We start from the raw sequence: 12,913 nt of genomic DNA on the forward strand, positions 1-12,913 counted from the left end.
AAGAAAACAAAAACAGCTTAATCAAGGAAACAGAAAATACATCATCCTTTTAGTGATTTTTTAAAATTTTTAAATATGCCCTTAATAAGTTAGCCTAGGCGGTGGGAATTTCTCAAGTATGAGAGAGTCTGTATGTGCACTTTGTATTTTAAACTTTTTGGAGCTTATCCAGATATTTCAAATACTAATCCTAGCAGGATTTCCCTTTAAGGATGTCCTTCAGAGAATTCGTTACTTGTAATTTTAAGGAAAAATTGACAAAGAGTGCTTTTCAGTCCAGTAGGAGTCAGCTATGTGCATGTCATAAGACTCGGAGGAAATACACTCACCCTGCTATTTTCTTCCACAAAGCTGAAAAAGCTGCAATTGAGAGGGACGCTCTGATAGCTCTGGTGGCCCATTCTGTTCCTTCTGGAGTTGACTTACAATTGTGTTGGAGGGAAAAAATCATATAGTCTCTTTTCACACTGTTTAAATCGCAGGAAGAAGCAGCTTTAAGAAAAAGTAAGTTTTGTTTTCCTTGTTTCCTTTGTGTTTTTTTATGTGGTATTTTTGCTTCTTTGTTTTTTTTTTTTTAAGTAAAAGAGATTCTTATAAGCTTACTAGTGACTTCTTAAGAGAAAACTTGTACCTGGCAAATAAGTATGTATCTTGAAGTTTCTTAGAAGCTTTTCAAAAACCATTTGAGCCAACAGTTATTGTTTTATACACTGAACTTTTCAGATATCTTATTTCGATGATATGCGTGTGGAGGCAATATAGTGGCCACGTAACTCTTTGGAGCTGCCGCCTGAGTACTGAAAATGGTCTTTATACGTGGGACATAGCCTCATTGTCATAAAAAAGGGTGACAGGATTCTGGGATTTTTTTTGGTTTGATTTATTTGAATGACTAACGTTATCACTGACCCTATTTTATGAATGGATTTATATATCCAGAGCACAATTTCAAGTCATTTACAGATTTTAAGTGAGTTAGTGAGTGTATAATATGCTACGTGAATCTAAAGCATTGCCTCTTGAAACTGAGAGAGCGTTACTTAAGCAAAAGCGTGCATCCCATATGTGTTTATGCTTCCTCTCTCACTATTTTAGTCAGACCTTCCTTGGTGTCTGTCATCCATTTGAAATCCAAATGCGACTCCTCAGCTGTTAATTTGAGTTTCAGAAATGTGGTAACTAAAAAGAATCATTAATAAAATCTGTAATTCTTATAAATAAAATCTAAGAAAATCCTCATCATTTTAGCCGTCATTTCACATCTACAATACTGTCATGTATAAATTCTAGCATTTTTATTAGCAAAACATATGGATTAAAAATTAACACAAATATTGCAAACATATGTACCATACAAGATATTTCTTAACATATTTGTTATGATATATGCCTAAAGCCATAATCCAAACTGCTTAATGGGGAGGGTAAACTCTGATGTCTTTTTTCTACCCTTGTTCTATTTATTCCCACATATTATCATTAGTTGCCAATTCTGGGACCATTCTTCCTAAGCAACAGCAGCAGATTTGTGTTCTAATGTAACATCACCTCACTGACCAGTTTACCTCTTATTTTTGTTATATTTGCCATCAACATTTTGAGTAAAGCTAGATTAATTTGCGTTCCTCAGGCAAGCCTAGTAGCTTTCTACTATAATATTGGAAATAAATGTTTGTCTAAAACACATTGGAGAAGCTTTGATTTATTTTTTGTGTTTTCAGTCAAGGAAACATGATCTCCTTAGAATTGAAAACAAAATACTTGGGTTCACATGGGAAGGTCTGAGTCAGATGTGAATTCAACAAACTTGTGTTTCCATGTTCCTGTAGTTGTCTTTTTTCCTTCTGGTTGTCATCATTTTTCTTGGTTACCTTTTGGTACCCTGTAAGGAGCTGTGGAGAGGAGGAGGGGAAGGAGGAGGACTCTTTCCTGCCGTAACACCTCGAATCACTCCAAAATGATCAGTGTGAACGTTTATCTCCACATCAGACTACTTTGGGATCACAGAGCCCCTTAAGAATCTAATGGAATCAGTGGACCTTCTTCTCAGATTGCACATAGATATTTCAATGGCATTTCTGGGGTCGATGGACTCCCAAAATCTGTCCTTGAGTCTTCTCTGGGGTCCTGATTATGAACTGCTGTTCTCCATGAAGCTGTAGACCTCAGCTTCAGACATACCCTGGGGCCAGTGATTTTACCAAAGCTTTAAAGGGCTTAGGGTGGAAGTTTGCCTGAACTGTCTCTAAACTGCCTCACCTGAGGAGAGAGAAGACTAAGGCCAGGACTTTAGCTGAAGATGAAGTTTAAGGGTTAATTTTCAAAGCAGGTGCTTAGTTAATTCGTGGCAGTGTGTCATGGAAATAAAAGTAGAAGATTCAAGTAGCAGAACAGCTCCTTTTGTGGAAAGCAAGGCTTAGACCGGAACGGTGATAAGATTAAGCCTCCAAGGACCCCAGAATGTGGAACAGATGACTGCAGTGGGGTCTTCCTGTTTCTCTAGCCCTCCTCCCAAATCCCCATCCCGACCTATTGGTAGATTGGAACATAAAAGGGAAAATCTAAACTAGTGCCCATTATCTCATACCCTCCACTTCAGGGATGACAGTCTTTAATTTTTCCTCCTTTATTGGCTCCTTGCATGAGCATTTAAACACGCTCAAGTTTTCCATCTTAAAAAGTTTTTCCTTTATTACTGAGCTCCTCCAGTTACCCTCATTCCTCAGCTTCATAGATCAATCTCTTGAAAGAACTGTCTACACTCTATTAAGAATCTCTACCTCCTTAGCTCCCACTTCTCAATCTATCGCGGTCTGGCTTTAGTCCTCATCAGTTTTCCCCAGCTCTTACTGAGGTTATCAATCACAGCACAGTGCTAAATCCAGCAGAACATTTCTCATTCTCTATCTACTTGGAGTCTCAAAAGCATTTTATCCTGTTCTCCATTTTCCCCATCTTGAAACACTCTCACCCAGGGCTTCCATGAGAGCAAACTCCCGGTTTTCCTCCCACCTCTGAGACCACTGTTCTCAGTGTGCTTTGCAGATTCCTCTTCCCCTACCCCGTATCTTAGACTCCTGCTCTCTCTGTAGGCAATTTCACTGCTTCAATTATCATCTATTCTATGTGCTTACAAATCCAAAATCTGTCTCTCTAGCTAAGATGTCTTTTCTGAGCTACAGACAGATGTGTGCAATTGTCTGCTGAATACAGGACTGCCTAGAGCCAGCTTGGACCGCAGCAAATACAACGCAGGAGTGGGGAGGGGTGTCAGAGGCAAACTAGGTGAAAATTTTGATATAGAATTGGCCCTAGGACCCCTTCCAAAATGCCCAAGTAATTTATATGGTTTCCCTGCCCCACGTCTTTGGCCCCGGCTGAACAGATCTATTTGACTGTCAGACAGTCCTCTCGAATCTCATTTCAATCTAAAAGTAAATTCATCATTTCCCTCTCCTGCTCCCCACCTTCCTACCCAAAGAATCTCTAAGTTCGTCAATGCTACCTCGTACATTCACCTACTTCTCTCCTTTCTCACTGCCACCACTCTATTTCGAGCTGCCATCATTTTTTATGTGGTCGACAGCAGTCCTTTCATTCATCTCCCTGACTCCAGAGTTGCCATCTTCAACTGAATTTTCCATAGTGAAGCCAGAGGGGTTGACCTAAAACAACTGGTCTAAAAACAATTTGATTTTGCCAGTCTCTCACTTCAGACCTTTCCCTGACTTCCACTGGCCTGAAGATCATGTCCAGATTCCTTCTCAAGGTTAAAGAGAGGCAATAGAGTGTAGTGGATCACAGCAGATCTCCTCAAACTTTAAGGGGCTCAGGAACCACCTCTGGGTCTTTGTTAAAATGCAGATTCTGGTTCTGTAGGTCTGGGTTGGTGCCCGACTTTTCGCATTTCTAACAAGCTCCCAGGTGATTCTGATAACATCAGTTCATGGCCATACTTTTCCTGCCAGACTAGCTGGAGCTCAAGTCTCAGCTGCGTCACTCACTAGGTCTGTAAACTTAGAGAAGTCACTTAGCCTCTGTATGTCTCATTTTCCTTGTAAACAAAATGGAGATCATGATGGCGTACCTTTTCCTTAGGTTTGTTATGAGGAATAAATATGTGGTATAAAATTACTTGCAACAGTGCCTGGCACAGAATAGGTGTTAAGTGCTGGTTGTTATTATTACTAGTCAAGACCCTGAATAATTTAGCCTCTACATTCTTCTCCAAACCAATTTTTACTACAGCACTGATACACATGCGCGCGCACGCACACACACACACACACACACACACACACACACTACTGCTGAGTCATGCTGAATGACTTTCAGGAAATTAAGAGCAGGGCAAATGCCTCTTTTCAGCCAGGCCTCCACAGACACTTTTTCTTGGAGCTCTCTGCATGCAGACCTAACTCCCCTCAGTCACCCTTATCTTTTAGATCTTACCTCACATGCTGCATCCTCTGGGAATTACTTACAGACCACCCTGAACCCATGTCCATGTTTGGTACCGCTTTTGCATATCCTCATACTACCAATGTGCCCTCTTGGGCTCACATTATAATCTCATTTACTTGTCTGTATCTCTTATAAGACTACGTGCTCCATTAGAGCAAGGGGCTGTGGCAATTACCATTGAATTTCTAGCATCCCACACACTCTTTTGCAGGTTGTAGGTGATCAGTAAACGATGAATGCATTTTATAGACAGATTTTCAAAGACCTGTAAAATGAGACAAGAAACAGAAAGCTTTAAGATCTGTTTTGAGAAAAGAGAAATATGGATACAATAGAATGAACTTCCCTCCAAATGCTACCTCTAGATTGGATTGTTAAACCACTGGAAAGGAAATGAAAAAATTTTTCGTTCGTTAAATAGACCCAGGCCTGATGGCCTAGTGGTTAAAGTTCAGCGCTCTCACTGCTTCTGCGACCTGGGTTCATTTCCTGGTTGCAGAACCACACCACCAGTCTGTCAGTTGCCATGCTGTGGTGGCAGTTCACTCAGAAGAACTAGAAGGACTTACAACTGGATATACAACCATGCACTGGGACTTTGAGGAGGGGAAAAAGAAGAAGAAGATTGGCAACAGATGTTAGCTCAGGGCGAATTTTTCCCTGCCAAGAAAAAAAATAATTAAATTCATTAAATAAATAAACAAGGCTAGAAAGGCAATGCAAGAGTGATAGTGTGATATAGAGAAGAAAGTCAAGACTCTGAAGTCTGGTCCATGTTGAGTCCTCTGTGAACTGGGAAAAATTAATTTGCCTCCCTCCCTTAAAGATGGAATAAATACACCCATCCTGTAGAATTTTGTATTAGTGTAATGGTAACAGGAGTCACTTTTATTTTTATTTCTTCTCAAATTCTTCTGTTACGATCCTGTTGCTACTGGCCCTTAAACCCATCTCACTTGACTCTTAGCAAAGCTTTGAGATATTCCTTTGCTAATTCATTTTGCTAGATATGCGCTTGCCAAACGGATCCTGAGTTTTATTTTTCAGTAGATCATTTTGACGTATCAGATGCTCCCCAAACATATTTAAGAATTCACTTTTTGATTTTATTTCCAATTTAATTCAATTATAGAACTCAAGATGGTGGGGAGATGGGCTTTTGTGTTTCTCGTTTTCCAGCTTCACTCTGTTCTCTAATGATTTCTTACAATTGTTCATAAGACAATTTCAATAACGTGTCATGGTCATGTAACTCCTAATACTTTTTAAAAGAGTATTAGTAGTTATCCTGATCACAGTATCAAACTATTTATCTTTTGTTTGACAAAGCCCAAAAGTCATACATACAGGTAATTCATTTACTCATATATTCACTCATTCATTCAACAAGTTGATCAAGTCAATATAGTATCAACAGAAAAACTGGTGAAGGTGTTCAATCTTCTTTACATCATGAATCTCTACATTGTGCTGATGACCATTTCATGAAGCTCCTAGAAACAAGGAGTTGTCTATCACAAATTTTGACCAAATGCTCTCTGTATAGAAATAACAATGCTTCAATTTTGTGTAAAATTTTTTCTTCATGTAAAGATCAACACTTCTTTAGCAGAATCATGGGTATAATTTGCATGCAGGAAAAAAAAAGCATCTGACACCAAGCTGCCATGCTACCTAAATGAAGTAAGACAATTTTTAAAAATGATTTTCGATCTTAGAATTACATTAACTCAATTAATTCGTTCTCTTTAACAATTTTATAGTTATACTATCACATAAGATTCTAATCTTTGAGAATTTTTTAAAAAATTAAACAATGTACTCAAATTTTGTTCAGTATTTTATTTTTCCTTATTATCAAATTGACACATTATACATTGTACAATTTAGAAAGTACTGAGAAGAAAAATGTTGAAAAAATTTTATAACTTCAATCAAGAGGCTTAACATTTGAGCATATTTTCTTCTAAACTTGTTTTCTACTCTTTAAAAGTGTTTGTGTAGTTGAGATCACACTGATTATTCACTTCATACTCCTTTTTTTTTACTTAAAGCAAATCAGAAGCATTATGTCATGTCATTGAATACTTTTCCAAACACCATGTTAATGATTTCTAGCATTATTTTCAGTCATTTAGTAAATAATTTTATATTCTTTGAAGCAGTGTGTAGAAGTCCTTTTCAAGTCCTAGTTAAACTTGAGCATAATTTTAAAAACACTCAACACTCAACAAAATACAACTAAAAAACACAAAATATACTTCCAAACTTTAGATCAGGAGTCAGTAAGTGTTTTTGTAAAGGACCAGATCATAAATATTTTAGGCTTCAATACTACTCAACTCTGCTGTGGTGGTTTGAAAGCAGCCACAGACTTTATGTAAATGAAAGAGTATGGCTATGTTCCAATAAAACTTTATTTACGGACACTGAAATTTTAATTTCATATAGTTTCACATGTCAAAAAATTTTTCTTCTTCTGATATTTTTTTAATCAATTTAAAATATATAAGCTATGTTTGGATCTCAGGCCATACACACACAGGCTGTGACTAAATTTCGGTCCTTAGGGTGTAGTTGGCAGCCTCTGCTCTACAGCCTGCTTCCAAGAACCCTGGCTTTGCTAGGTTTGAGAAACTTCTCTGAGCATATGCATATGTATATATTCTTAAGAAGAAGTAAATAGCTTTCATTAGTTGCTAAATAAAGTCTTAAACCAAAAATGTTTAAGAACCACTGTTCTAGAGAATATACATGAAAGCACTTTGTAAACAATAAATCATTATTAAAATACATATTGGTACTTCATTTATGATATTATTCGCTTAGACAACAAATGATCTGAAAAAAATATATAATAGGAATAAACGCATGCCATTATCAGAATTCCACCTGGGAAACTGATACTCAAAATCCAAAAATCTTGTAAACTACAACCTAAAGAGGAAATAGATGTCAAATTCCCAAACACATTTAAAACAGGAATTAACAGTTATTTAGATCAAGGTTATTAGAATATTTCTTGTTTTGTTTGTTTTTTGACTGAGCTGAGAGTTTAGAAATAATGCTATTCGTTCCTTCATTTTGTTTTTTGTTAAATTTTAAACTACAAAGGCTGCATAAAGCAAAAATCCTAACTTAACACCCTGGTTAATAGAAGCTAGTTTATATATTATTCTCTCTTTTTCTTCTCCTCTCCCCTCACATACACATACACACACAATATAACAGACATAATAATAAAACCGCCTTTATTGTGACATCCTTATGGATTTGAAATTTTCATTTAATCACGTGCCTCACTTTCAGAGTTTTTAAGAAATTGTGAAATAGACACAGGTGTTACATATGAGATCAAGTTATTACCAATTTTATTATTGTTAAAGCTGGGTTGGAAAACAAAGCTTTTTCCAAAGACCGCCCCTCCCAGCCTGCATTGCGCTTTCCCAGTGTGGGTAGAGAACTTGGACTCCCTCCCGCAGTGCTCCCTCACCAGGCTGGGCAGCTGCAGTGGGCTCCCTCCAGGGAGGGGAGCACGGTTCAGGCCTGCACACTGGTGGTTCCCACCGGAGCGAGGGGGAGAGGCACCTGAGAGGCCCCTTTGTCCAGTTACTTATCAGTTAAATCACTCCCCAAGTGGAGTAGAATCAGGGAGCCAGGGGAGGGATGCTTTATCCCCACACTTTCAAAAAGAGAGAAATTCCTTTAAATGACAAGCATAGAAACCTGAAAGAATGAGAAATACTTTCATACGATTTTTAATTCAAAAAAGCACTCCTGGTTTCTTATAAATTTAAGTCATCAATTTAAATTGTTGAAATGCTAAGGAAGAGAAATTTTTAGTTGACAGCATATGTCACAGACCTGCTTTTACAGTGTGGTCTTCCTTTGGCCAAGAAGAAAACAGCGGGCTAAATATATTCATACCAATGTGTAGCTGAGTTTTTAAAGTTCTGACATGTAAAAATACTTCATTTCATATGTGACCTTTCTATTATCCACATATGGACGTAATGCTGCCCTTCAGGTATGGTCCATCTGGCATTTCCAGCAGTACTCTCTGGATGTAGTCCACACCTCTTGGCATGCTGCTTCTCTACCTCAACTGTGTGGACCCCCCCCACCCCCACAAAGACTGCTTAGGAACCTTCCCGCACCTTTTCTTAGAGACTGGCTTTTATTCAATCTTCAAGTTACAGCTCTAGAAGAAGCTTTACCTGAAATTTTCTAGAAATTTCCAGAGCAGCTTGTGCATACGTCCAAGCATTTCCACATGTCCTCTCTCCTTCCTTCCCTCAGTTCCTTCCATCCACGGTATTTACTGAGTGCTCAGCACATGCTGGTAATATGCTGGACACCAGGAGTCTGGTGGCAACATAGCATCTGTCCCACCTGAAGCTTACTGTTGAGCATTCACTAGGACTAAAGTGTACTGGGTGTTCAAAAGAACCGAGAGCCATGAGAACTTACAGCTAGGGTCCCGATCTGGTGGCAGAGTGATGGAGTGAAGAAATCATTTGTGAGTCTTTCTCGCACGCCAGCATGGAAGCTTTTCACGGGTAGAGAACTGGCCTTACCTGCCATGCTCCAGGAATGGCCCAGAGTTGGCACTCAAGAGCTCTTTGTGAAACCTACAGAACTAAAGTACACTGTGCTCAGAGAGCTGTTTGCTATTGTTGGGTCTGAAAGTGAAAGAGCCAGATCAAGGCAGACGCCAGATTGTCAAAGGTCTGAAATACCACGCTAAAGAACTTGGCCGATGAAGGTCACAGAAAGTAGTGTGATTCAAAGACAAGGCTGGCTCTGGGTCAGCCTTTTTATGTATAAAATGGGAGGGAAGTGACTGTGTCTCTCTCAACCTTCAGCTTTCCGAGGCCCAACATCTGACTTCTTCCTTCTTGCATTCAGTCAACACATATTTGTGCCAGGCTGTTTTAAGTGCCAGGGACACAGCCCCGAACAAGGCAGGAGAGGTCTCGGGTCCTGTTTGTGTGACACATGGGCATGCCTTAAAAATTCACACATTGAGTGATATTTACGGTGAAAATGAAACTAGCACTAAATTGGAACCAACATTTGTCAACTAATACTGTGGACATTTGGTTTTCAAGGGAATAATAACAGATTTTCCCCTTTACTTTACACACAGAATTAGCATAAACAACCCGAGGTTAACAGGTTTTATTTCCAAAGCTGTGAACCCACGGCTGCCGAGTGAAGACTGTACCTGGGCTACAATCATTTTCCTTTGACAGATGCTGAGAATCAACTTTGCTTAAATCTTTGAGACTGAGAACAGATAAAAATTAAATTAAAGCTGACTTTAAATATCATCTCGTGACCGTTTAAACGGTCACCCCCTCCATCACCAACAAATCTTAAACTGTCAAAAGAGTACCTTGTAATTAGTGATTAGTGCTATCACCAAAGCACAGGATATAGCTCTGCCTTGTATCTTTTTAAATCTCATTCTGGTAGCAGGAAGATTATTTTTCCGCAGGAATAAATACTGGAAAAACTGGTTAACATCAACTTCCACTCCCCTCCAACCTCAGCCCAAATACTTCCCCACACATACTCAGATACACACAAACACACACACCACACGCACACACATCACTACCTCATTTTTTAGGTGAGGATCCAGAAAAAAAGACAAATGTGGTTTTGGGCTTTTCCTCCCAAGCTCCACAGTAAACCAATAATAACTATAATAAATAAAAACTGATAGAAATGGAGTTGCCTTGAATGTTGGAGAGGACATGTGCTTGCTTTTGAGGATAATTGGTTCATTTTGTGCAACTAGTGGCAGCTTGGCTTCAACAGAGAGGGACGGACTGCGCCCCTCTGTTTCTGCAGGAAAGGCTGTTACCTGGTCCACAGCTAAAAGCTGGAGTGTCAGATACAAATAAGCAGAGGGCTTTCATCTCTTCTTTTTTGGAAAAATCACAGTAGTAACCAAAACTTTCATTCCAAACAAATGACTTCCATTAGGAGCCTGGAAATCTGAATTCCGGTTGAAGCTTTTTCACTAACCACTTTGCCAGCTTTAAAAAAATAAGTCAATTTTCCTTGTTGATGAGAAGAACAAACTAGAGAATTTCAAAATCCCTCCCAGCTCTTCAATTTACTAGTTCTGTGAAAATGGGCTTGGATCAGAAACATGCTTTTACAGGGAAGGAAAAATATCAAAATGATGCGGCACTAAGAGGCTTTTTCTCTAAATATCTGGCCATATCCACAGGGGATTCCTTTTACTGAGTTTCCCTACAATCTCCTCTCCTGGGCCTCCCCCTCCTCTTCCACCTGCTTTCTCTTTCTCTCCTCCTCATCTTCCTTGTTCTAATGCTTGAGATTTCATTTTTTTAGTAAACTATTACGGGAAAGACTGGCTGTGCAACTAATTTATTGGAGAGTGGAAGTCCATTTTTTCTTTCTCCTTGAGAAAATGAGGTCACACAGAGCAAAGCTTAGAAGAAAATTGGGCAAAATTACCAAAACGTTGGTAAATGTAAGAATCTTTAAACGGATCAGTAACTGGCATCCACTTTTGGCTCATCTTAAAAAAAATTCTTTCATTTCTACTTAACAATCTGGTCCTATATAGGTCACTCACTACAAACTAGTAATCTAGTCCCAAAAGAAGTTTGATAAAATTCATTTTTATTAGGAATGTGGGCATTTCCTATTAAGTATTTATAATATTTTATTTGGAAGACATATTTCATTTGTCCAAATTTTTCTGGAAAGGTATACTAGCTATATGAATACCCTTTTCAGAATTTAGTTTCCACCTTTGTAAGATATGGAATTGAAGCTGATCCATCTCTTATAGTTCTTGTGTCCTTAGATCAAGAACAAGAGATTTAAGAGAAATAAGTTTAGTCTTTTGAGTTATATTATGGCTTCATTTAATTTTTAAAATAGGCTACTCATGCATTTAGTACAAAATTCAAAAGGTACAAAAGCCTATACAGTGAAAAGTAAATCTCACGACCTTCCCTGTCTTGTCATCACACTGTTCTGTGGTTTCTTCAAGAGAAACTCCAGGGATTTTTAAGTTAAATGTTGCTTGATGAGAAGCCACGTTTGGTTTTGATCAGTACCAAATGTTACAGCACTACTAGGATAACAAGCTAAGTATATTCTTAAAATTTTGTTATTTTCCTTCTACTGTTATTTTAATTCCTGTATACTTTCCTTCTCAGCAATGTTTATATTTGTGTAACTCATAATGGTTTTTAAGGTATTTCGATATATATTATCTCATTTGCTCTAAAATATCATTTATGGATATAATTTACAATATTCTGCCTTGCAAGGAAGAATAATAAATGTCATCTTTTTTACCATATATGTATTTAGATGATGCCAAACTGTCTAATGGGATGCTGATAATGGAGTGGTTTTGTAAAGTGTTACTGTGACCAATCCCCAAACATCATGAAAATGATCAACTGAGGGTTAAGAATTTGGAGACTGATTGGAAAGTTCATGCATATGATAAGGGGCATATATGCCTTAGGATCAGCCCTGAGTGGCAGGCTGCTGGGCTTCACAGAAGTGCCTGTGGTTAGAGCCTCCCCAGGTTTGTGAAGGGTCAGGGAGAGCTCCTGCTGTCAGAGGTCTAACCCTAACCTTCCCCAGCCCTCCCAGGCTCAGTAGGAGTCTAAAGGCTTCAGTGGACCACTATTTTTTAAAACAGAATGTAACGGTCTAAAGAGATAGCAAGTACCTACTCCACACCTGCGTCCATCTGCAAAACTGCTGGTAGCCTTGCAAAGAGAGAGGACACTTCCTTTGACTTGCCCTACCAGTTCAGAGGGAAAAGAAAGTCAGAGTCACTGGAGCCTTCTCTCTAGAAGTCAAGGGAAGAATGCCTCCCTGGAGTGCATCTAGTCACTAGGGAATCATAATGACGTCTCCAACAGAAAAGCCCAAGACTGGAGGTGCTTCAGCTTATTTTCCTGGTCTTGAGCCATCATCACTTTCAATAAAGTAGAAATCCTTTCAAAATTACCATCAGTTTTATCTGAAACATTTTTAAAGATCAACCAGTAAGTATTGGGCACCACTAGGCTCCAATTAGAGTACAGAAAAGAGTAAGACACAATGGCTGCTCTGCATGAGTTTATGTTATGGTTGTAAGGAATATAACAAACCCCAAAATATTTATAATACAAAGTATAAAATTTTAAAAAATCTGAGAAACACAAAGGGCTTTCATTAAACTTATCATAATACAACTTACAAATGCTCCCTCATATACCTTAAAATTAAAAAATGACTGAAGCTGTAAGTCATAGGTGAAATAGAAATTACTGAGAGACTCTGCTTATTTCAAAAGGGCCAGAAATGAGCTCTTCTTTCCTCATTATGTTTTATGAATTTGAAGAAGATAATAAACCAACAGAGTCTATAAAATGCATTAATACCAGGATACATGAGA

At 38.4% G+C, this 12,913-nt stretch overlaps 1 protein-coding gene across 2 annotated transcripts in view; it reads left to right on the top strand.

Annotated features, from left to right (window-relative positions):
- Nucleotides 1–245: 245 nt before the first annotated feature.
- The window catches only part of FHL5 (four and a half LIM domains 5), a 41,634-nt gene continuing 28,966 nt past the window's right edge, over nucleotides 246–12,913 (top strand). For both annotated transcript variants that reach the window (XM_014843238.3, XM_070496160.1), the window contains exon 1: nucleotides 246–504. The gene's annotated coding sequence lies outside the window, so the exon portion shown is untranslated. The remainder of the gene's footprint in view (nucleotides 505–12,913) is intronic.

Source organism: Equus asinus, chromosome 24, assembly GCF_041296235.1.
Source record: "Equus asinus isolate D_3611 breed Donkey chromosome 24, EquAss-T2T_v2, whole genome shotgun sequence".
Classification (NCBI taxonomy): domain Eukaryota; kingdom Metazoa; phylum Chordata; class Mammalia; order Perissodactyla; family Equidae; genus Equus; species Equus asinus.